Source organism: Triturus cristatus, chromosome 1_1 (assembly GCF_964204655.1).
Source record: "Triturus cristatus chromosome 1_1, aTriCri1.1, whole genome shotgun sequence".
Classification (NCBI taxonomy): Eukaryota; Metazoa; Chordata; class Amphibia; order Caudata; family Salamandridae; genus Triturus; species Triturus cristatus.
Window position 1 is genome coordinate 1,219,248,607 of NC_140579.1, and position 26,313 is coordinate 1,219,274,919.

Consider the following 26,313-nt stretch of genomic DNA (forward strand, 5'->3'; position numbering starts at 1 on the left):
TCAAAGAAAAACAACTTGCACACGTCTGAGCCAAACATCTTATTAGGGTACGCATTTATAGCATTTGGTAATTACAGTTTTGACACACATTACCTATGCATTAATGAGCAAACGTAACGCAAGGCTCCAAGAAGGGTTCAAAGGTTCGGTCATGTCAACTAAAGACATGAGAAAGGAAAGCCCCTTGCACACATGTCATGTGAAGAAATGTAGGGTCAATGGTTAAACTGTGTTGCTGGGACTGATTTGCATTTACAAAGAGCAGGAAATGTTTACATAAAGTTGTTCCCGGCCATAGGGTACCTTTTGAACCGTAACACTACACACACTAGGCCTACAAGAGGAGGGTTTCTTCTCTAAAAATGTAGGATCGGCAACTGACACCCGCACCACAAGATTGGGAGGTAGGAGTGGACCTTTCTTTGTGAGGCTGGGAGGTGATTAGGGGGCCCAGGAAGTTCCTGCGTTAGTCAAGGTCAGGGCAGGTTTCCAAGAAGGGGGGCACAAGCTAATCATTCTCCCTGCAAAAGTTTTCCCACCATTGGCTCAGGCCAAAACCACTGTAAGAGTGGGGCCGGTTATTTATTTATGTTTTACTACGGGTAGCAACATCCCCAGGGATTCCAGTGGTGGCCCCCCCCCCAAGAAATTCTTCCACGGTGGGAGGGGTTCCCACAGTCACCACAGGTTATCTGGCGGGGTTAGTGAACAACCGAGGGGTGGCCTATGGTGATGGGTGGCCCCAAATGAGGGTGGTTCCTGAGATAGGGGTGTATGGTGGTAGCCTCTAGGTTCCCTAGGTGGGCTAAGTAACTAACCCTGAGGAGATCAGAGAGGGCTAGTGGTGGACCCTGAAGAGTCAGGGTAGGGTAGGTAATTATCCAAGGAAGCGAAAGGATGTCATCCTAGAGAGAGGTGTTTTGAACCCGAGGTGGTTGCTAGGGTGATGCCTGGCCAAGTGACGAGTCAGGTAGGTGCTGTGGGATCAGACCCCAGGACAAGGAGGGGAGGGGGAGAGGAAGCCACATATGCTTGGGGGTGCTCTGCACGATTGATGAGCGGCAGGTGCAGAGGCTTTTACTTAGCGGGCCCCTGCCTGGTGCACTGTAGGTATATCAGGACCTGGGATGCGTTCTAGGGCCCCTTAAGGTGGCAGGTGGGGGCAAGGTATCCCCCAGCAAGATGCAGAAGGTGGTTCTGCCTGCAGTGGTACAGCCAGATGGTAGCCACTTCTCTCCCAAGCTGTCGCTGTCAATCAGGCAGACTGCAGTGGACAGGGCCAGGCAGACTTCTGAATATGGTAGTCCCACCCTAAAGTCAGGTGGGCCTATCTTAATTGAAGGGACCCTGTGCTTCAGGCAGGAGTGATGCCTGAACGGTCTCCCAAAGTGCTACAGTGAGGCTGAGGAGGGCTCTTAGAGGTGGGCCTGGGTGAAGCTGATCCAGGGCTCACAGGCTCTCCAGCGTTACTCCGAGAGTGGAGCGCATCTCTCAAGAGAAAAGGGTGCATAGACCCAGTTCTGGCAGCGGAGAACAAGGATAGTGTCTAGGTTCCCAGGGTGGATTAATCTTGGACTTTACAGACTTGACCTTCGACGAGCTGCTGCCCAGCTGACTGAAGAAATCTCCCTTGGGGTAAAGGAGTTACCCCCCTGCTTGGCAGGCACCTGAAACACTGTAAGTGACCCGTTTGGAACTTCGCTGCTCCTACGGACTTCGTCGACTCCCAGTAACCTTGAGGTGGGTTTCCTAAGCATCCCAGAGGCCAGTGAGTGTACACAGCAAGGCTGAGCACCGTGGACCGCGTGGGTGCCGAGATTCCCAATACCCCAGGACACCGGCCACCTCTTGCATAGCACACAACCCTGACCAGTGGGGAAGTTGTGCTTTGGCCTATTTTCGAGCCAACCACCAAGCAGCAATTGTGCCAAAGATCAGCGCCCTAGCCCCCTCCAGTGGCCCGTGGGCTCCCTTTTACGCACTCCATTTTGCTGCCTTCCGCGGTCCCTTGTCTCTCGACTTGTGGGCCCTAGCGGAGGACAATCTCAATATTTAAGAGTTCCCCTGGTTGCTCCAGGCCTGTTCTACAGTCTCTCCAAAGGAGACCTCTCACAGACCTTGTGGGTCTGCACCAGTAGCTGATTTGTTCATCTTGCGTGGGTTGCGGTTGCCAAGGCTTAGTGGATCCAATCCGGACACTAACACCGCAGCGACCCTCATCCGACGAGGGACAGTCGCCCTCCCGAACCTGGCCTTCCTTGAAGCCTTCCGGAGCCCGTGGCTGCAGATCCAAGCTACACCTCTTTCCACTTGAAGCACCCGACATTGAAGGGGTCTTTCCTTTGAGCTCCCTGGTCACTGTGCCGTGACCCAGGCTCTGTCCCCTCTGCTTTCAGGTTCTTCTCTACAAGATCTACAACTTCAATCTTCACGGCATCATCGACGCTATTTCCACTGCACGCGCCTCCCGTGGGTCCCCTTCCTCATAACCTGGGGTGGATTCTTAAGGGGCCAGCAATCCTAAATGCCCTAGGCATTGTCTGTAGAATTGTCGTGGTTCTTATACCACTTTAATATATGGTTTGGTCCCCTGTGATTCCAGTGCTATTTATTGTAGCTATCAATGCTGGTTTGAATTGTAACTTTGCCTCTAGCCTCATAAAGAGACTTGTGGGATTCTGTTTAGAATAAATACATATATTTTATATATATATACACACCTGTGTGGGCTACTCTTTCATTTGGTTATTTAAGAGGTTATCTATGGTAAAACAATAAGCTTAACACTCCTTCAAGACTTAGCCTGAAGGCTGCTCTCCACAGCTACCACTAGGATAGCTTTCTTTAAAGGTTGTCTTAAACCTATCATCAATAAAAGTCGAATTGGACTGGTGCAAGGTGTCCCCTATAACTAGGAGACAGCATATGCCAGGCCAACTTCTCACACAGTGTGTAAAGCACTTGTGACCACATACAGTAAGTTTAGTTTATTTCATTTATAGAGCGCTTGGTTACACCAAACGGTGTGTCCCCGCGCTGAGACATAGGAGAGGGAGAGCTGATACAATTTGGAAAGCACTTGCTAGACATCTATGAGATTTCCGTACTGCTGAACAGCCAGGTTTTTAGTTGTTTACGGAAATTCTCACATGTCTCTGTTCTTAGGGCTATAGAGTGTTCCACGTTTTAGCCGCCAGGTACCTGAAAGAACGGGTTCCCAATCTGGCTTTGTATATCCTTGGTTCCTTCACCAGGGCTTTCCCTAAGGACCGCAGAGTCCGACCAGGAGTATATTCTGTTAGGAGAGGATGAAGATATTTGGGGCCGCACTTCTTGAGGATGCGATGGCCATAGCACATTGCCTTAAAAGTGACCCTCTTTTCCACTGGCAGCCAGTGCAATTCTCTCAGGGCCTTCTCAGCATTTGCTCTTCTGGGTAAGCCAAGCACCAGTCGGGGTGCGGCGTTTTGTACCTGCTGTAATTTGGCTAGTCCTCTCTTAGTGGCTCCGAGATATAGGACATTGCCATAGTCCAGTTGCGAGGTTATGATCGCATGGACAATTCTTTTCCTGGCATTAGAAGGTAGAAGATAGAGGATCTTTCGCAGGATTTTTATAGCTCCATTGCATTTGCACGCAACCTTCTGAATCTGGTTGTCGAAGTTCAGCTCAGAGTCGAAGTATATTCCTAAATGTTCACTTCCGTTTTTGGGGTGGGCAGTTGGCCTAAGGACTCAGGCCACCATGCAGATGACCATATGGTTGGCGATCTGCCCACCACCATCCAGTAATCCAGTGACAACACTACAAATGGACACCACACAGTTTTTATATAAAAAATAAGTATGCTTTATATAGATTTACCACAAGACCATAAACGACAAAAATACACAATACTATTACTTTAAGATGGTAGTTTTTAGCTTAGTTCAGTTCTTAAGATGAGACACTTTGCGTCAATGTACCTTACGATGCGTTGCGCTTCCACGACAAGCAGTGTCGCAGCGATGGAAATGCGGCAAAGTTCTGGTGCAAAGAAATAAAGACGTGAAGATCTTCCAGATGCGGCACGCTTCTCCGGGAATGCGAGAAGTTCTCGGTTCGAAGCGTGGACTGCAGCGGCGACACCCGTGTTCAAAAGTGCGACGGCAACAGCTCCAACTGCGACACTCTTCTCCAGCGATGCGTGAAGCTTCCACACGATGCGACAACTACAGCAGCGACATCCTTGTTCAGAAATGCGATGGCAGCAGCTCCGACGGTGGCGTGCTTCTCGGGGATGCGAGGCGCTTTCTCCGATGCGGTGCAATGCGACAGTTCCAGCGGCGACACCCTTGTTCAGAAGTGCGACGGCAGCAACAGCGACGGCGACACGCTTCTTCCACGTTGCGAGACTTCTCTCGATGCGGTGCAGTGCGACAACTCCAGCGGCGACACCCTTGTTCAGAAGTGCAACGGCAGCAGCAGCGACGGCGGCACGCTTCGGCTTCATTGAGTCACGCTTCCAGCTCCTTGCGACACGCAGTCCCTCAGAAGGCCCAAAACAGCAGCAGGCACTTCCAAAGAACTCTGGGGAGCTGGGGGTTGAAGTCTGTTGTCCCTGAGACTTCAGCAGGAGGCAAGCACTGTTCCAAGCCCTTGGAGATCCTTACAAGTTGAAATAAGCACACAAAGTCTCTTCTCCTTCCTTTGGCAGTCAGGCAAACCACTGCAGGCCAATCCCCCAAGCAGCACTTCAGCTTAGGGATAGTCTCTCCTCAGTTTCTTCAGGTTCCGCTCCTCAGTAAAGGTTTCTTCTTGTTCCAAAAGTGATCTAAATTCTTGGGATCAGGGTCCCACTACTTATACCCCAAAATCCTTTGTTCTCTGAGGGGAGAGGGGCTTTGCCCAGTCCAAACCAGTTCTGGAGCACTCTGTTGACATGAATCCTTTCCTTTCACAGTGCAGGGCAGAGACATCAGACGCACCACAGGGGGTGGAGCCAGCACTGTGGGGGGCAGGCACAGTCCTATTCAGGTCCCAGGTGCAACTCCTCCCTCCCATCTAGATGCAGATCTCTCTATTCACCGCTGGGTGGACTCACCCTGTCTCCTGGAATTTCCCAGCCCCTGTCACTCAAACTCCAGACAAGGAATACACAGCCTAGCAGAGGCAGGTTTGAATGGTTAGCCAAGAAAATACCTACTTTCTAAAAGTGGTATTTTCAAACACAGAATGTTAGAACCAACTTCACTAAAAGATGTATTTTATCATTCGGAGTTCAGGCATACTAAATTCGAATTTCTACCATGTTCTCTGAGTCAGTTAAGATTATAAACATGTAATAATCTAACAGCTCATTCTGGCCTATGGAGAACAGGTAGCCTTGCAATAGTGAAAAACGAAAATGGCTGTAATTCACTATCAGGACATGCCACACACATCAGGGCATGTCCTACCTTATACTTACAATGCACAATGCCCTTGGGCTTACCATAGGGGTGTCTGATATGAAGAAAAGGGAAGGTTTAGGGACTGGCATGTGGGTGCACTTGCCCAGTCAGCATGACAGTACCAGACTGCACGCAGGCTCTGCAATGGCAGGCCTTAGACACTTTTACAGGCTGCTTCTGTGGGTGGCACAACCAGTGCTGCACGCCCACCTGCAGCATTTGGATTTACAAGCCCTGGGCACTCCTGGTGCACTGTACTAGGGTCTGACAGGTAAACCAAACCAACCAATCATAGAATCACTAATTCATACATCAATTTACAATAGGGAGAGCATATGCACTTTAGCACTGATTAGCAGTGGTAAAGTGCCCAGAGTCATAAAACAGCCAACAACAGGTCAGAAAAAATATAGGAGGAAGGCAAACATTTCAGGGATGACCCTGCAAAAAGGGCCAAGTCCAACAGTCACTGTGATGCAGCTCGGGTAAGGAACCCTTGGCTGGGTACACGTGAACATGCGTGCACACACATGAGGGCTACATGTGGGAGACTTCTGCAGTGTGCAGCCCAGGAACTTCATGGAGGTAGCCTGGTGCAGAAGGGTCTATGCAGGGTTGGGTAGTGACCTGGAATAGGCCTGAATGTGGGTGTAAACATGGGGGGGGGGGGGTAGTCAGGGTCCTTTACGCCCTTAACTGCAGTAACGCTCCATTATACTCCTATGGTAAAGGCTGACTCAGGGCGCAGCTCTGGTTCCCTTGGGTCACCAAAGTTCAGGGTCAAACCAATGTACACTAACCTGTGTGAAAAGGACAATCCTGTAAAGTCATAACAGTACAGCTTATGGGTCATCCAGAAAGGCCATGTTTATCTGGCTCAGCTCAGGGTCAGAGCCCTGGCCTGTTCTAACCCGGCTGGGCTGGGTTAATCACTTTTCTCTCCTTTGGCGGGAACAAAGGCCTCCATCACAAAGGGAGCAATTACCATTGATTAGGTCAGCTCCTCAGAAGGAAGGGGTGGAGCCGAGCCCCCCAGAGCACATGTGGCAAGTGGCTCCTGGGCCTTGAAATATCCCAGAAGGCTGTGCAGGAAGGTGAAAACAGGGGAGGAGAAGTAATGTGGCACCTCAGGATTGGCCAGAGGTGCGTTACTGCTAGCATCTCCGGCCCCCACTTAAAAGGTCTTGTGCAGGGGCAGAGCTCTCTCTGGGATGTGCTTTACTGCTGAAACAGTAGGACTGGAAGCTGCTTCAATGGACAATTGACAATATGAACCCCGTTACTGCCATCTGCACTAAGAACTAGGTCTCTTATTGATCCCAGCACCAGTGGGGCACTTCCCCAGGACCAGGGACGCTGGTCCCCTTACGGAGGACCAGTTGGGGGGGAAAGACTGAGCTTTAGCGCAGGAGAGAGAGAAGCCCAGAGAGAAAACCAAGTGAAAGGCTGGTGCAGGGAGCCAGTGAAACCAGCTCCCTGCCAAGTTCGTCCTCTTGTGTGGCCTGAAGAAAGTGATCCAGATGTCTAGGGCTCGCCACCAGGAGTAAACAAGTTGACAGTCATCAAAAGTGGCCCCAGGAGGGCTGTTATGGGTGTTTGAACTGAGGTGACCTTTGACCCTTTTGCCGAAGGGGGCTCAGCCGTCCTAATTCGACTGCCTCTGAGGTGGGCCAGGGCACGGAGGCTGCCCTCGAGATGAAGGAATTGCAGGGAAGTGATGTTGATATGGAGGAAGGGGACTAGGCCCCGTAATGAGGAGACGGGGGCGCCGGCATGCTCCTACTCCGTATTGAAAGGGGGGCGAGAGCCCTGGGGTCCCTAGTGAGGGGGTGGAGGGAGCCACACCCCCACCCCCCAGATGGCCTGCCTTCTCAACACCCATGTTGGGGGGCGAGAAGGCCACCCACCTAAAGCAGGCAAGAATGGTGCTGCCGGCTCCTGCAAAAGCAAGTCATCGTACTGCCTTGCGGGGAGCCGGCTCGTGGCAGCCCAAGGCTGTCCCACAATGATGGCTGCACAGGTGGGACTGGGAATCCCGAGACGGAGATTGCGGCGTAAGGCCACATTTAAAACCAAAGGGGAAGCAGGAAAACAAAGAAAGCGACTCTCCCCAGCTCAGTGAGAGCCGCTGCCATAATATGCAGCAAACGCTTTTGAGGTGCGCCCCATAATGCCCTCCGGGGCTTGCCTGCATTTTCTATGAGAAACCCTCATTTTTGGTGTGTGGTGACCCCCAGGAGAACTGGGTCACCACCAAAATTACCCGAAACTGCAAGGAACTGAAAAGGCCTCACCCTAAGTTTAGAGTGACTAAAAAGGGATAACCCTTCCATGGTGCTGATATTTTGAAGCATTCCCCAGGTTGGAGCTTTTGGTCTACAGCTGGGAATGCAGTTCCTCTGGGGGCAAAGATTATGGCTGCAACCAATTTTCCATGTTGAGAGAAATCTTCCTAGGCTGAAGGTGGTAATTGCACATATGTGCATTTATAATAAAGATGTCCTTTAGGGACTATGTTTAACGTGCAGTATATTTATATGATGAAAGTGTTTATGCTGCAAATTTAGATTTTTCACAGTCTGCTGGGCAGAAGATCTGGATTTTTTTAAGGACACGGAGGCTAATATTATGCAAATCTCCTTTATTGCCACAGCTCAGCAGCAACAATTGAAGAACATAGAACTTCAATGAACATTCTAAAGAAGTATAAAGTCCCTTCGTGACCAGCCATCTTCCTTCTTTGTTAAACTGCGAAGAAAAAACAACGTGCAGAAGAAACGGGAATAAAACTGAAGATAGCTTTCCAAAATGTGGTCCGAGGGAGAAAGATTCTTTTTCTGAAAGAAAAAGAATAACATTTCATAATATCTTGGTATAATATAAAATCGAAAAAAATACACATTAGGGAGGGTTACATTTTCAATACAGGAGGGATAATATTAGCCTCTGTGTCCTTAATAAACTCTAGATTTTCTGCCCAGCAGGCTGTGAAAAATTAAAATTTTATGGCACGACACGGAGGCCATATTATGCAAGTTTAAAGTGCATTAAGAACATATCAATCAAATTAGAGATTGGTCTGAAATAACAAGCCTTAAACATACTATCACTTAACCAGTCTGCTGCCCTAAGGATATCTTTCAGCCCCCCTCACAGAAAAAAGGCCTTGGAAGCCGAAGCACCTCTGAGGGAGTGAGCTCCAAAAATAGATATGTCTACACCGCTTTCATGCATGACATCCTTTACCCATCTTGCTAAGGTTGGATAAGAGACTTCTCGTACTCTTTCAAACATTTAACCATGCAGAGTCTTTCATTCAGAGGAAAAAAGGGGTAAAAGATAGAAGACATAGTCTTGGTCTTTTCTTGAGATACAAGCAAACACCTTCGGGTTGGAAGGCCCTGCTAGAAATATCTAATGCCTTAACATCTGAAGTTCTTCTGAAAGATACTAGACATTATAAAACTGTAAGGTTATATGAGATGCGTTTGAGAGAAAGAGAAGCATTATCTCCCCAAGAAGATAGAGTTCTAAGTACAAGAGTAACATCCCAGAGGGTGGTGTATTTAGCAGAAGGAGGGTTGAGAACTCTCATGCTTCTCATTATCTTTTTAGTTAATAGATTCTGCCCAACGGAGACCCCATTGATTAAAGAATGGCCAGCTGAAATAGCAGACCTATATACATTAACGGTTCTATAAGATAAGCCTGATGTAAAGAGTTCTGAAAGATAGTTAACAACGTGAACTAAATCAGTTGAAATGGGATCATAATCTCGTTGAAGGCACCAGTGAACCCATTTGTTCCACGCCAATCGATAAGCCTTTCTTGTACCAGATGCCCAAGACTGGGAAATTAGTCTGAAAGCATTTGACGAAAGCCCTGGGATTCGCCATTGTCTCCTGAAATCTTCCATGCCGTCAGCACCAGAAGTCCCTGCTCTAGAAGAGGATGGATGTCTCCCTCTGGACCTAGGAGTCTTTCCTTGAATGAAGGAATCAGAATAGGAAAGTCTATGCTCATTTCTAGAATAATAGGGAACCCGGCCTGAGATCTCCAAAGAGGCGTTATGACAACCATGCTCTCTCTGTAAAGTCGAGCATGAAGGAGCAGATGGGAAAGCATTGCAAATGGCGGGAAAGCATAAGGGGCTAAGCTCCTCCAATCTTGGAGGAAGGCATCTACCATTTGAGCTTGAGGATCCGGTCTCCAACTGAAGAAATTCTTCAATTGAGTATTCAGCCGGTCTGCAAACAGATCTGTCTTGAACTGACCCAATTTGGATTGTATGGTTAAGAGTACCTGTCTGTCCATTCTCCAGTTGCTGGAGTCCTTGAAATTCCTCGAGAACCAATCTGCTACACCATTGTTTAATCCTGGAATGTGTTCCACTATAACTGATACTCCTTTGTTCAAACAATAGTCCCAGAAGCCTTTCGCTAGGTCTGTTAGGCCCTTGGAATGAGGACCTCCTAGTTTGCTGACATATCTTACTGCGGACACATTGTCCATCCGTAACGTTACACAACATTTCATCGATTTCTAGATGAAACAACGAATCGCAAATGAACCTGCTAGTAATTCTAAGCATTTGATATGCAACCTCTTCTCTTGAGGAGTCCAACGACCCCCTGTTGATGAGTTCCCACATCTGGCTCCCCATCCTTCCAAACTCGTGTCTGACTCCATTAGATCCGGTTCCTCCCCAAAAATGTCTCTGCCATTCCATGCTTCTACATTCTTTAACCACCAAAGGAGTTCGCTTCTTGAGTCCTGGTCTAGAGAGATCAGTTGGGAGTATGATTGAGTCGATCTTAGAGATTTGGTCTTGAGTCTCTGAAGTGCTCAATAGTGTAATGGACCTGGAAGATTGCCTAAATTGTTGAGGAAAGGAGGCCCAGGATCCTTGCTAGGATTCCTAAGGGAAAGGTCTTTAGGGCAAGTATCTTTCTGAGTTCTTTCCTTACTTTGTCGCCTGGCAGTCTCAGCTCTGCCTTTACGGTGTCTACCAAGAAGCCTAGAAAGTGAGTTTGTGTACTTGGAATTACACAGGATTTTTTCATGTTTATAATGAAATTTAGGTGTTCTAACAGGTGTATTGTAAGGACCGTGTGAAGTGAAACAGTTTGTTTTGATTGGGCCATTATGAGGATATCGTCGAGGTAAATGATTAGCCTCACTCCCCTCTGCCTGAGCCAAGCAGTGACGAGTAGGAGTACCTTGGTGAAGCACCAACAGGCAGATGATAGACCGAAAGGAAGGCTGCAAAACTGATATAATTTTCCTTCCCAGGTGAATTGGAGAAACGTCTGGTGGGGTTTCCAGATAGAAATTGTCAGATAGGCGTCTTTTAAGTCCAGTCTCGTTAACCAGTCCGCTTTTCTTAAAATGTCCCTTAGGAGGTGTATCCCTTCCATTTTGAAGTGTTGGTAGGCTACCCATTAATTTAAGTCTTTTTAGTTTATGACTGGTCTTTGTTCCTTGTTTTTCTTTTCTACCAGAAAGATATTGCTGAGGAAGCCTAAGTGAATTCCCTCGACAATCGCACCTTTTTTTAATAAGTCTCGCACCTCCTGAGAGACCAGAAGTCTGTCTTTGTGAGATAAGATAATTTCCTGAGGACGTCTTGTTTGGAAGGGGATATCGATGAAGTCTATTTTGTACCCTCTCACTGTATTCAAAACCCAAATATCTTTGGTTACTACATTCCAATTCCCAGTGAATTGATGTAGCCTCCCTCCCACCTCTGGAGGGGTATCTGAAAGTACTCTCCAGGTTCCTACCTGATGAAAAGGAACATTGTCTCCGCTCGCCTCTGAAGGGATGTCCGCAGTTCCTCTGCCTCTGAGGATAGAACTGTTGAGCGCTGTAATTGTTAAATCTGCCGCCACGGGCCATGAAGAGTCTTGAAGTAGAGTTTACTCGGCCGGGGAAACGACCCCGTATTCTCCCGGCCCAGGTAAAAATCTGATCTTGAAATACTTTGATCTCTTTTTGGGACTATTGTATTGAACTAAAGCACCAACGTTCCTAGCCATGTCCTTAATAAAGTCCTCGCCAAAGAGAAAACCCTGTGAATTAGGTCCTCCATCATTTTTGGTTAGTTCAATTAGTTTCGGGTCGATCTTCAATAACACTGTCCGTTGAGATAGCAGTGTTAGCATTGCCAATAAGGCATATAGCCCTCTGGACCCACTCCTAAGTTCCTTAGGGTCAACTGGGCAGTCTCCCAGATAGGCCGATTCGGCCATTGCAACATTTTTAGTAAGGGGGCCTATGGTGTCAAGAAGGCGGTCCTGACAGGATTTTAAGCCTTTATCCATGCCCTTCCTGGGATCTCTGGAGGTTTTAGCTATGAAAGCTACTACTTTGGGATCCAAGTCTGGGGTTGCAGCTACTTTATTGGGAAGGGAGGGTCTTGGGCATTCAGAACGGAGTCTGGATCTAACCTCCTTTGGGATCTCTTTCCTCAACCAGAAGGAGAGGTAGTCCGCTACATGCTGGGAAGGGGTCCATTCTGGGCATAAGGGGTGTTTTATTAATAATGGGTTAAACATCAGATCACCGAATGGGACCAGGAGTCCCATGTTAGGTTCTGAGGCCTTGGCAGCCTCTTCAGAGCTTCCCGTTCCCCTTGGTTGTGCCTCTTCCACATCTGTATTAAAGCCAGACAAGCATGATTGGTCAATTTCTGGGTCAAAGCTGTCGTCACTATTAACATCAATAGGAAGTTCAGGGCCTTGTTCCTGCCCATATGGGGTGCCAGAGGCACCAGTCTTGTCACCGCCTTGAGAGCGTGAAAGAGGGGCGGAGGGGTTAGCTTTCTTTGAGCCTTTTCGCTCTTTGCCTCCAAGGGTCCTCTTCTTTGGAGCATTAACTGCTCCTGCCTGTTGATTACTAGTGGAAGGGCATGGGGACGTTTGAGAGAAGGATTCAAACTTTTTATTAATTGTATTGTCAATTGAACCGAGCACCTTCTCCACAGCTTTGTTTACCAGCTCCTCTAGTTTGTCTTAGATATTAATTTGAGGAGCAGACATTTTAATTAAATTACCAGTTGTAGGTTATAGGTAATAATTAGTACCAATTAGCAAGGTAGTAGTTCACTATATTAAAAACGTTTTTGAATTTTTTTTCAATAGAGAGGTCCTACCGAAGAGGGGAGCGTCTTATCAGCTGTTAGAGACAGAGAGTTGATTTAAACTGTCAAAATTGCGCAAGGGACAGCTGTTTTGTCCCAATTAAATAAAATGTTGGCCGCATCGGAGAAACTGAGGGTTTCCCAAAGTGTTAACGTGCGTGGTTGCCTCCTGAGGTACTTTCCTCTGATGCCTAATCCGGCCCGCCTCAGGCGCGAGTAAACGCGTCGAGGGGGCCGGGACGAAATTGCCGGTAACGCGGGACGCTCGGAGGGAAGAAAGCGTCCCCTCTATTGAAGCAAGCCTGAATGAGCCCTGATATGCGAAGGCGGATGGGAATGTGCGGCGCCCAGGAGAGCGGTATGTGCGCGCATGGGCAGTGTTATTTGAAAGTATACACGCCAAGAAGGGGAAGCCTAAACCGGTTCAAAGTAAAACCAGTGGGGTGAAAGAGCGACTAAGGTCTGAATAGTTGTAGAAGGGCATAGAGGGTATGCCTTGAGAGAAGGGTTTATAATAAAAACGAAGGAAATGTGATAGGAGTACACATAGAAAATGTGGTTTAAAATTGGCCCTGAAACTGGCAGGTATGAGAAATAACAGTAAACTATTAAGCATAAACCGTCAGTATATTAAAGATATATCAAATACATATAAGTATAATAAATAATAAGAGCTATAATCGTTAAGCTTGAGAGTATTACTTATCTTTCTGAGCAGCAGCAACAAAGAAGGAAGATGGCTGGTCACAAAGGGACCTAATACTTCTTTAGAATATTCATTGAAGTTCTATGTTCTTCAATTGTTGCTGCTGAGCTGTGGCAATAAAGAAGATTTGTATAATATGGCCTCCGTGTCGTGCCATAAAATTTCCTCTATGGGGTTTGGACTATAATTACATGGATTTGGGATTATAACTTGTTTATTTTAGGGGCTGTGATTAAATTGCCTTATTCATAGTAACAGTACACTGCACTCCCAGGCATGCTTAGACATTTACTCTTGCAAATGCTTTATTTAAATAATAATATTGGCAATAAAACATGCAAACTTTGATCACGATTGGCTGTCAGTCTCAAGTGCCCTCGGTCATGGTTATATGTAATTATTGCATTTATTATTACGAGGAAATGCCTGTTGGAAGTTATGAGGTTAACAGCTCGCTTTGGTGCCAGTATTAAGTGCTCTTACTCCAAGTAATGTTGAATCCTGGCATTTATGGACAAGATAACGTTCAAACATGCGAGTTGCGGTGCTAGACACCTCCCCCCCGCTTTGGGTGGGGTAAGCATGATTAAGCAAGGTTATCAAAGTATTTCCATCAGCTCTTGTAGATTTGTACATTGCTGCATAGTACCGAGTAGTGTGCATGTGTAATGAATGTACTTTTCCTTTTTCAAAAGAAAAAGCAGACAGGACAATCATTTATTGAGTGTTATTATTAAGTATCTGAAAAAGGCTTACTGGCCTACACCACCTCCTTTGAATAGGCCTTGGACTGCTCTTGGCTTTGATACCCTATGAGAGTCAAGCGCTCCAACGGGGTGTTTGGTTCCCTGTGAAGGACAAATGCCAACCCCAATACTTGTGCAGGCCACACAACTGATGACTCATTTTCTAACACACAGCATGTGAATCTACAGCTACACATTCCACAAACAATATGAAACAGCCTTTGCAAACTTAAAAAAAAGCATTTGAATATCTCCTGATCTTTGCCATCCAAACCATCTACTTCCCTCAAGAGTCGAGACTGATGCCTCCTTTGTGCTGTAAGGTCAATGAGGAATCTTCTGACTAAAGCACTTCATCCTGTTGCCTACGTTTCCTTTACTTTGACCAATACAGAAGGAAATCACTAAATATGACAAGGAACTGTTGGCAACCAGGTAGACCTTCAAACAATGGGGTCATTGCTTGGAAGGAGCCAACCTTAAGATTAGTGTATAGAAAAATCACAAGAATTTATTATATTTCACTTGGATGAAGTTTGGCGATGTCCATTGACACCTCTTCTTCCCTCGTTTCCACTATGACATTACCTATCGTCCTCGCCATCGTTATGGGTAGGCTGCTGCACTGTCATGCACACAAGTGAAAAGGAGTTCTCCTACCAGCCTCAGAGTATATTAGCCAACACCACCATACCAAAATTGACCTGAAATCTACTTTTGGAGCGGGTATCTGGAGTCCAAAACGTCATGACTTATGCTCAAAGGCTGCAGTACAAATTTCGGAGACAGCAGAAAGAGGCTTTACTCTTGAGGGGAGGGCTTGTATCACCCAAGCAAAGAGTTACGATATCAAGTGCTGAGTTGGTGTCAGTAAGCCACCCAGGTAAACTGCAGGATATAATGAGACCTTGATGGTGTGGCTTAATCTTGTGCACCAAAAATAAGTGTGTAAAACATGCAATGTGGGACCACGGTTAAGTTTTTAATGCTAGACCTGTGGAGTTCTGCAAACCTGTACTCTACCCAGGCTACAACATCACTACCGAAATTTACAATCTTTGAACCGCCCAATGAACAGGGATTCAGCACTCTGTTGGCACCCAAAGTCTACTTTATCAAGTTGGGACATTTCATTCCTTTAAACAAACTTCCTACAACAGTTGAACTACCTCAAGTTGTCTTAGATCACATTTTTCATTTAATTTGCTTTCCTGATACTATTGTTACTGGTAGGGACTCTCAATTTCCTGCCCATTTCTGGTCTGAACTCATGAAATGGGGTACATGGCATTTCAAATTCACTGGTTACCATCCCCAGACTGATGGACAGGCCTTTAAAGTGAACCAGTCTAGTGAACAGTACTTTAGATGCATCACTAGTCAGTTAAACGGGATATCCTTTGCAGAATTAACTTATAACAATTGTCTACACTGCTCATTAGGAACACCCCCGTTTCAAGCACTTATGGTATCCATCCTCATATGCTGTAACTCAAAACATCTGCCTAAGACATACTCAGTCTCACATTTATTTAATAACCTAAAGCACATACAGAAAACGATTACAACAGTATTTAGTGATGGCCAAAACGAACTACAAATGTCAAGCTAATTTACACCACTATGCCTTCTCTCCCATTCCCCTGGAGAGGAATTGTAGTTATCCACTAAATTATTCTCTATTCCAGGATCACATTCAAAGTTTAAAACCAAATTTGGTGGCTCCTTCAAGATCATCGATTTTGTGAGGAAGGTAGCATCCGATTATTACTACCAAATAAATGGCAAAAACACCCTACTATACATAGCTCTTATGTCAATCCTGCTATTTTTATGACAGTGGCTTCTCTACCTGCTACACTAATTGGTGGCACACCGGAGTATAAAGTAAATCCTATTGTAGACTCTAGGCGACCTCATGGACAGTTGAAGTACCTGGCTGCTTAGAAAAACAATATATCATTTGTGAGAGATCAAGGAAACCTGCCTACTGTGTGCATGCACCTTGTTAGGTTCACCATTCTCACAAACAGTTGCCTAACAATCCATATAGTCCTGCAAATTATCGCAGTGTGATTCTTTTATGAGGGCATGGGGGGGGGGGGGGAGGGAAATGTCAGTTTTACAGTCCAGAATCAAGTGAGGATGGGGCCACACCATCACTCACTCAAAATAAGATCTGCTTGGACCAGCCATAAATATTAGTGCAGTGTGACCCCGACACTGCACTTATGGCTCTTTGCCTGGCAATGATTTACAGTAGTCTGACTCTCTGCTCCTGCTTAGTTTGTCCATCCGACCATGCATCCCAGAAGCTTTCTTGCATTTTCCCTTCTACACTTTTCAGGATAGGCTTTCCCTTGTATGTTCTGGTCTTTGTTTAGATGCAGTTTGTCCACCATCTGGTTGTATCCAGTTCCAGATCACTATTTCTACCATTCTGGATCAGGATAAGATACAAGTATATACTCTGTATTGCATGTTCAAGACTTTTTGGAACTAAACCATATCTGGAACCCAGGTCCCCTCCTGCCTGAGAATCAGTTAGTGTTCCACTCTGCTAACAGATGCAAATTGAGACCAGGTCTGTCCAACAAAGTGACACAACAGAACACCTCCTGCATTTGCTCTTCTCCTTCTATGTTTTCTCCTTCTTTCTTTGGCAGCACAACACTTTAACCACATTAATTATACTAAGGTCTGCAGTACCTTGAATTGATAATGAACTCCACTTACCATGAACCCGAGGTGCTGGCTGTGAGAAGTTGGCCTGATGTATGATGTCACTAGTTCTAGTGTACACCTTATATCAGTCCAAACAACCCTTATGGTGATTGGTTGTAAAGTCAACCTTATAGACCAGCTATCCTAGTGGTAGCATGGACAAGAGCAGTCTTAGGCTAAACTTTGAATGGCATGTGAAGCCAGCTGTGATACCATATATAATCCCTTGAATACCAAATGAAAGGACACCACAACAGATATATATATAAAATAAAGTGTATTTATTCTAGTCAAACCCTCAGCACTCTTTATGAGATTAGAGGTAAGTACAACACAGTCTTATTCAAGCATACATTAAGTCACACAGGTAAGTAATACAGTTAGGCCCTAGGGGCCACGCAAACCATATACTAAAGAAGTGGTATAAGGACCACTGTCACGGAAATAGGATAGGCCTAGGGAATCGCTGGGGCTACACTACACTAGCAACAGTTAGGAAGTGGGAGGCCCACGGGATTCAGGTGCAGAGTGGAAACACTCACGCGTAATGCGTAAAAGTCGATAGAATTACTAGCAGTTAGAAATTAACAGTTTAAGGACACTTCTGAAGCAGCTAGAGAGTCGAGACTCGGAAACTAGACCCTAGGATAGTCACTACCCTTGTGAGCACCGAAGTACCCAAGTTACCTAGCCCACGGGCTGCGGGTGCATAGGTGTGAACTTGCGTCGGGTTTCATCGTGGACTTCTATGGATGCCTGAAGGAAAGTTGCTGACAGGCAGTCAGTGAAGAGTGTCCGGTGGATCCCAAGGCTGGGATCAAGAAGAGAGGATACCTGCAAGCAGAAGGGACAGAGTCAAGGTCACTAGCCAGTGACCACGTGGAACCAGGAAGGAACCAGGCGATGTCGTGAAGATTGCAGGTGAAAGGTGAAGCTTGTCGCTGCAGCCACGGGTACCAGGAGACGTCGAGGACGACCAGGACCAGGAGGCGAGCTGTCCCACGAAGGCTCTTGCTGTCGGCGGCGGCGGCGAACTAGGACTCACCAAGCCTTGGCAAGCAGAACCCACGAAGAACGGAAGACTTGCTTCTGGTGCAGACCAGGAAGGTCTGCGGTGCTTCTCTTTTGCAAAGAAGCGGGAGCCAGTCTGGAGGAGCCAAACCAGCAGTGAAGATTTCAAGGTGTGTCGTCACAAAGGCCACTAGCCAACGGGCAAGCAACCGGACAGACGCGGCAAGCAGGAAAATGCAGAAGGGCCCCACGCAGGACTCGTGGAGTGTGGGGGGCTGATCTTCGGTGCAGATGGTGCTTGGGGTTGGGGCTTCTCAATCCCCGGTGCACAACTTCGAGGGTGCCTCAGAAGCTGCGCTGGAAGATACTCGCCACTTTTCCCAGGTAGCCGGTCCCACGTCTCTCGTCGCCTCCACGGATCTCAGCTCGGCTGTGGATGTGGATCAGGGTCGGAGAAGTCTGGAAGTCAAGGCTCTGGTTGGGCTCTGCAGTCGGTCCCTCGTAGAACTTCAGCAAAGCAAAGGGTAGTCTCTTGATGGTGTCTGTTTGCACAGGGTAGCCACTCCTTGGCCACAAGGGAGATTCTTCAGTCTTCTTCTTTCGTCGAATGTCGAAGGTCCAGAGTTTCTGTTCAAGTTGCAGGTTCAGGATAATCTAATCTCCTGGGGCCCAGCTACCACTCTTCTACTAATCTGGGGGGCTGGGTTAACTGCTAGGTCACGCCTGATGGGTGGGACCTGGAAGGGGGGTGGTTACACCCCCTTCCCTTTGTCCAGTTTCGCGCCAGGACTGGGGCTGGAGTGCCCCAGCACCGGTTTGAACTGGACTATGCATGGGACACCTTGTGTGCCCCAGGCATGTCTCATTCCTTTCAGCCCTCCCTGCCCCAATACACTAAAGTCTGTCTGGGGAGGTGCTAGCACCTCCCCAAGCAGGAAACCTATTGTCCAAGCCTCCCTTGCCGGGATCACTCCCAGCAGCAGGAGGTCAGACTCGTGTCTGTGGCAGCAGCATCCATTTTGTGATGCTGGGGCTCTGGTTAACTTTAACCGGGTAAGTAGGTTACAACATGTCTTCTCCCTCTAGAAGGGAGGGATAATATCCTCATCCCCAGAAATGGGATGGGGGTATTATTCCAAAGTGTTAGACACCTTACACAACATGTTTTGATAAAGCCAAACCATAGTTACCATAACCGTTTAAGATTATAAGGCACTTTAAGCGTATATGGTAGGCTATATCATAGAACAGCTATAAGGACATGGTTCCGAAAGCTGCAGACAGGCTCAGCTCATGCTAGAGCACCATCTCACATGTTACCAAGCACTCTGCCTCCAGGATTGTTAAGGCTTGCCATAGGAGTGGCTGATAGGTACACATGTGTCTATATGTAAGTTAGGTATAGGAATACTACACCTAAGCAAGGAGTGATTACACGACCTTGCCCCAGCTGAGTGATCAGCCAGTTGTGTCATAATGGAAGGCCAGGCCAGGGGTGGCATAATACATGCTGCAGCCCCTGGTAGGCCTAGGGTACACCTATGCCCTGGGTACCTAAGATACACTGTACAGGGGCCAATAAGGTGATCCTATCCAAATGGGTTATGCACCTAAAGTACATAGTATCAATTTAGAGAGAGAACAGCAGGGCTGTGGGTCTGATTAGCAGGCCCACAGCCACATCTAAGTCGAAAACCAGTAAAGCAAAAGCAAAAAGTGGGGGTGAACATGGAAAGCAGACCCTACTCTCCTACACTGGCAATGAGCTGGGTGGATGGGAATGTGGAGTTGAGATCGAATATTACCATGTAATTTCCAAGCAAGGGCAGCAAAAAGAAGTTTTGGCGATTTGTTATATTGAGGTACTCCGATATAATGAACTGATTAGGAAGTCAGAGGTTGAGAATCAGCCCCAAGTCCAGTCTTTCTTGGGAATAAGAAAGTGTAGGGAATGGATTCCTTGTCCTCGCTGATGCAGAGAGATGGGTTTTATGGCATGGCTAACTGACCTTCCTGAAATGGCTGGTACAGTAGTCGTAATGAGCCTGCTGTTTTTGCTGCAGCCCATGATGCATGGTGACAAATGTCCAACTTTTGTGGCGCTTCCATGACCCAAGCAGTGGTGGCATTCTTTCTTTTATATAGGACCGAGTTGACTTGCGAGCTGAAGAAATGTTAGCCAAAGAGCAAGTCACGGAGATGCTGCTGCACAGTAGGCCAGATGCTGGTGCTCCCCCTCATGGGAGGGAATATCAGCAATGTTGGAGGAGCAACTGATGTGGGTATTTAAGATCATTTTCCCCTTTTAGACAATCTCCTTCCCTCACTTTCTGCAAGTCTCAAAAACTGCATAGCCAGGTCCATCATTTCCTTTCACTAATATGTCATACCTAGTGAGCAGGTCAACAAAGTTGGAGATTCACCATTGCGGCAGCCCCACAGTGACCCGCCTACCTTCAGCATTGATCCTCTAACTCTCCATATTGGATGGACAAGTAACCCCCGTAACCTGCATGAATGCCCTATTTTGTGCCTAGTGGATGGCAAGTGAATCAGGCATAATATGACTGCGAATAAAAGGATCTGGAAGAGCAACTTTATGACACTTCTCCACCATGGATATGACTACTCGTGCCTTGACTGGCATACTTGAAATTCTCAAAGCAGTTTAACAGGCTTTTAAAGTATAGGCAGGAATTACAGAAACGGCTAATTTTGTTTTTTTAGCAGGGCCTCTATAATAGAAGTCATCTTTGATTTATTCCATATGATATTTGACCTTCAGATGGTCTGCCGCACATTGTGCACCAGCATGGTAGGCAGCTGTATCATCATGGTTTGACAAGATATGGCTCTAAAGATGGGCCGTTTGGACATCCACACAAGCATGGCAGGGTCGTCCCAGTCATCAGTGGTTTGTCTGCTGTTAGGTCAGAGTCTGTATGAATGAACTGGACTAGGCAGAGTAATGGGGATGGGTCAGTGGGCTTCTTTGGTATGGGGTAAGCCCTAAGCTCCTGGGAAACGGACTCTTCAAAAGTGAGGCGGCATTTTTGTCATGTGGTTAGCCTGTTGTAGAAGGCTGTGCAAGGATATGCCCAGATATCTAAATCTTCCTTTGCTGTACATCATGATGGTTGCATTTGTTTTTTGAGAAGGCTTAATGGGATCTCTGCCTGGAGGTTTGGTGATGAGGATCTGCCTCTTTTGCTCCAAGATTGTTGAAGTCGAAGGTACCTTTTGAGATCAGGAACAGTGGGAAGTACCAATTGTCCTGTTTCTTCAAAGATGGACGAGTCAAGACTTGGCTCTCTGAGTCATTCCTTGCCCTGGAGCTCAGGCTTGGACTGCGTTCGAGTACCAAAAGGAAAGTGCTCAGTGTGATGTGTATGAAACTGTAGGCACGGTTGTAGTCCTGGATGTTGATTTCATAGAGAGCACGGGAGAAGACTGTTCAGTCGTTAGATGGCATGGATCTCTGGACCACCAGAGGGCCCACCACATTTGCACTTAGAGTAAGTTCCTTCAAGGTCTTTAATGCCCCTACCGAACGGTGGCGTGGGAGAGCCGCAGCACTGCATCCTATAATGGACCCGTGGTCCATCCAGTCAGCGCTGAATGGTCTTTTTTTACCGTAAGGCTTTACAGGACGGTTCATTTTGGTCCCTCAGGAGAGAAAGTTTACGGACCCAATGCTGTTCTGACCATAGGAACCTGTTAGTTGGGGCACAACCAACTTATGAGTGTTCTCTATCTCCCCTCACACTAGTCATTCTCATATGACCATATCCCGGGATTCTCTGTACGATTCAGCTCTGAAGTATTCAGTGGCCACCCAAGATCCTGGCATGTGAAAGCTGGTGTTCCAAGAGTCTCTGCCTCAACGATTTTTGCTTAGAGATCAAGACGGTACCAGAGAACACAAGGATACATCCACTCCTACAGCAGAAGAAAAAATAAACAACACTACAATCTAGAGTGGAGTTTGTGTCCTGGTGCATTCAGGGTTTCAAAAGACATATCACATATCTCGAAACTGAAACCTCTTCTTCAAAGAAAGTTTTGCACGTCCATGCCCAACAATCAATGGCAGGATTATGTACAGCATGTGATTTACAGAAGCACATGCTGCAAACCCAAATGCATGAAACACTTGAATAGATCTCAGTACTATAAAAAAAAAAATCACTGAAGACCTGACTTGTGGACTCCATAAAGGAATATAGAACTTGAAGGCAACTCAAGCTAGAGTCTCCTGAAAAATAAGGTAATTGATCAGATGCGTCCTTATTGTAAATTTAATTGCAGAGGAGGAGAATGTAAAGCGATTAAGAATTTATCCATTTATGTCCCAGAAGGGCTTGGGGTGTGCTGGTACTTTGGTGTGGCCTTTAAACAGCCTCAGTTTTATCCGTGCATAAAGAGGTTAGTGCTCATACACTAAGATTTGTCATGAGGCGGTGGGCTCTTCTTTGGCAGTGTTGTTTAACTAGAATCCTCTTCCATGCACCCAGGAAAACATGCCTGTTCTCGACTGTAAAATAACCTGATCGACATCTACTGTACAGATGTAGTGTTCCATGACGTCAACTGTCTCAACTTTGTGTGACATCACCTTTAATGAGCGACTGATACCGAGCAAATGAAATGAGCGACTGGTGCTAGTTTGCATATTCTGTGGCAACATGTGCATTCTTCCTCTTTGTACAAATGTTGTAGGCACATAATGAAGAGAAGGTGAGGGCATTTTTCAGACACTTTTCACGCCTATGAGCATTTGACAATGCGGGGAAGTGGATGACTATCTACCCAAGAGCAATCGTTGAGGTCTCCAAGGTCCACACACATTAGGTTTCCTTGCGATAACTATGGGACTAAGACACTCCGATACTTCAATGGGTTCTACGACTCATTCATTGTATTGCTTATTAATTCTTCATTGAGCAGACCTCTTAGGGCCAACACGACCTTTCTCACCTTATGTACTCTAGGTATCGCCCTTTCCTTCAACAAAATCCGTTTTTCAAATTTCTTCAAGCATCCTAATTTCTTGTTGAACAGCTTGGGGAACTCACTGACCCAATCATCTGCATTTGGTGAGACAGTTAGCAACACTTGTTTGGGATCAAATCGCCATGACTAAAGTACGCTGCTTTCTCCATCCCAACAAGGATCTCCCTTCCTCCATAACATACACTTTTCTTTCCTATAGTATATCTATTTTGAAATCTTAATTCAGTTTCCACGTATCCTATGGCTGGCAATTTTCTCCAACAGTATCCTTCAGGTTCTACATCTGTGAAGCCAACTTCTCAGTACCCAAAGCTTCCCATGAGGATTTGTCTATCAACGTAAGTGGGGAACATGAATCCGCCCACATTTGTACCTCATTGCCATGAATATAAATGATACATTTTTGGGGGGGCCATAAACTACTTCTTCAGACTAACTCATTCACCACCAGAACCTCTAAACTCCTCTTCATTTCCACTTGATCCTTCAGATTGGTTATAATGTTCATCATTGTTTACCCAATTGACTGCTTTCTTATACTTCAAAGTATCTGCCACTCTACATACTCTTGAAAAATGCCCAAACTTCATGCACCTTAAGCATTTGCTATTGGCAGCTGGACAATTAATTGCCTCTGCTGTGTGTCTCAAGCTGCCACACCAATACCATGTTTTTTCTTTATCGTCATCTCGACCTTTAACCCACTTGCCATTTTCTTCTTTCAGTTTACGCATTACCTTTTTTATCACACATACTTCATTGACATCTCATGCACCCTCATTTCTCTTGGTTACCATCCCTCCCAATCTTTTCACACACCAGGAAGTATTTGCCATCTGTTTAGCCACCTCTATGGTTTGGTCGAGTGTTGGGGTCTTTCAAGCCTAGAGAATGTTCTTGAATTTTTGTACTGCATGTTCTATTGATCATTTGATCTCTTATAATCTAATCTCAGAGATCCTTGAATCTGCATGCAACCGCTAATCTCAATGCAGCCACATATAGATCAATGGATTCACCATGTACCGGAGCTAGGGAGGGGGAATAGGACGCTCAACCACAAAGCTTACTTTTTTCCTATAGTTTCTCTAAAGCATTCAGAGCCATTGCGTACACATCATCTTCCTCATTGCCAGATCCTGAATCTGCATTCCTATCCTTTACTGACTGGGTGGGCAAAGTCTTCAATACCTTACTCCCTTCCACCCCAAACAGGGTTTTAATATCATCATCTTTTGCTTTGTCACATACACATCACCCCCCATGGCTTCCATATAAGTTTCAAAAGTGTCTTTCCAATCTTCCCACACCATGCAGGGTTGGCCCGGATGATCTAAAAATGCTGGGGGTGCAGGTATATTTTGTGATGCCATGACACTCCGATAGAAAACAAACTAATGGTTGTGTGTCTTATCAATGCAATAAAACTCAAGCAGCAGACACTTACGGTCACCAAGAAATGTACTTTGCGATGTATATACAGAGCCCGGCTTTGCGTAGGAAGGTCACTAAATGTTCATAGACTTGCAGTACTGGACTTGGCAGGTGTGCCAGTCAAAGAACACACAGCGTGTCAATTGCTGATGCAGGTCGATAGGAGGTGTGCCCAGTTTTGAGCACAAAACACACAGCACACCTATTGCTGACACGACTACTCAGGAATCCCAACGCTCAGCAGTGACGGACAAATGCAGAGGAGATTTGCCTTCTCCAGTATTGGGGTGCCTTTCATAGATTCACATGCTTGAATATTCCCCGTCGTCGGAGTGGGAGTCCCACGGTAAATAATATAGCAATATATACAGTAATAATTTATACGTAATCATATAAAACAGAGATATAAATAGGTGATAAGCATCAAGAATGTCCCTATATGAAATCTCCATAGAAATACATTGAGAGAGAAAAAAGACATTCGCAGTCTATCTCTGTCATTATGTTGGTCCAAACTACGGCCAATCAGGCGCCAGCTCCTCTCTATAACCTTCTCCTCAGAGCTCCTCACCTCAGATTTTCTACCGCACGTCGTGTGAAAGGGAGTCTCCCTGAGCTCTGCTCAGTTTTCTCTTCAGCATGTCTTCAAGTAAGAAAACTCTGTTTAGAGCTTGCTCCTCTTGTGGAAAGCTGCGCTTATATTCAGAAGATCCACACAGTAAGTGTATTTACTGTCTTTACCCTGACCACGAAGTGGGTAAATGTAAATTCTGTATAACTTTTTCTACAAAGATTCTTAAAGACAGGGAAGGTCGTCTCTTGTTGTGGCTCCAGAGACTGAAAGATAAGGATGACGTGGTTTCTGAAGTAGGAAGCCTTACTTCTGGCCGTTCCCTCACAACCTCAAAACGCAGTAGTGTTCAAGATCTACCTTCTCCTTTCATTAAGAAGAAGTGAATGTCTCTTTCTATGACATCTGCCATGTCTTCATCCATTACTACTGCGTTATCGCCCACGAGACCTAGTTCTCAGGCTGTTGAGGCATCGACTTCCCTGATCTCTGGCAAGAAATTGGCTTCATCGTCGACGAGACCTCCGATGACGAAATCCGCCGTTTCCTGCTCGTCGACGGTGACTCTGACGACAACGGCGTCAGCATCGAAGTCGTCGACGGCGGTCCCGTCGATATCAGTACAATTAAAACTGTGTCATCAGTTGACATTGCCAGTTTTCACCAGTTGATGGATAGAGCGGCCCAACGGTTCAAATTAACTACGGAACATAAAGAAGAGGATTGTTTTCTGTATGATTTTAAAAATCAACCTTTCAAGCAGACGCATACAATCCCTATTATTGAGTTTATTTGGGATGAAGGTAAAAAGATAATGAAAACACCAAATAGCCTTCCGGCACAGTTACCTAGGTTGGAGAAGAAGTATAAGCCGCCAGTAGGAGCTCCAGCGTGCCTCACTGGTCAGTCAAAACCAGATTCGGTAATCACACAAGCAGCGCAACGTCGGGCTAGAAACCCTGTATCTACAATCACTGCACCACCTGATCGTGATGGACGTCGCTTGGATGCCATAGGGCGAAAATTTTCATCGATGGCTTCCACCACTGTAAGAGCGGCCAATGCCTTAGCCATTTTAGGTCGTTACGACCGGCAACTATGGGCGGATATATCGGCTTTAGTTGAAATGCTACCTGAGGCATCTAAGACTGAAGCTGTGAAGCTACTTCAAGAGGGACAGAGAACATCTGAAGAAATAATTGACTGTGCAGTTGACATCACTTGTACAGGTTTCCGTCAACTCGCTGGAGCAGCGGTATTGCGCAGGCAAGGTTGGTTGCGCTCGACATCTTTTCGCCAGGAGGTGCAGGCGAAAATATTGGATATGGCATAAGACGGAGAATCTTTATTCAGAGATCATGTGGATGAGGCTCTCCAATCGATCAAAAAAGATACAGAAACTGCTCGCTCTCTAGGTACGCTGCAATTTAGGAAACAGCCCTTTCGGGGTGCACGCGGACGCGGCACTTCCTCTAATTTTCGGAGAGGAAGCAATCAATATCGACCATACAACCAGGGTTCCAATCGTTATACCT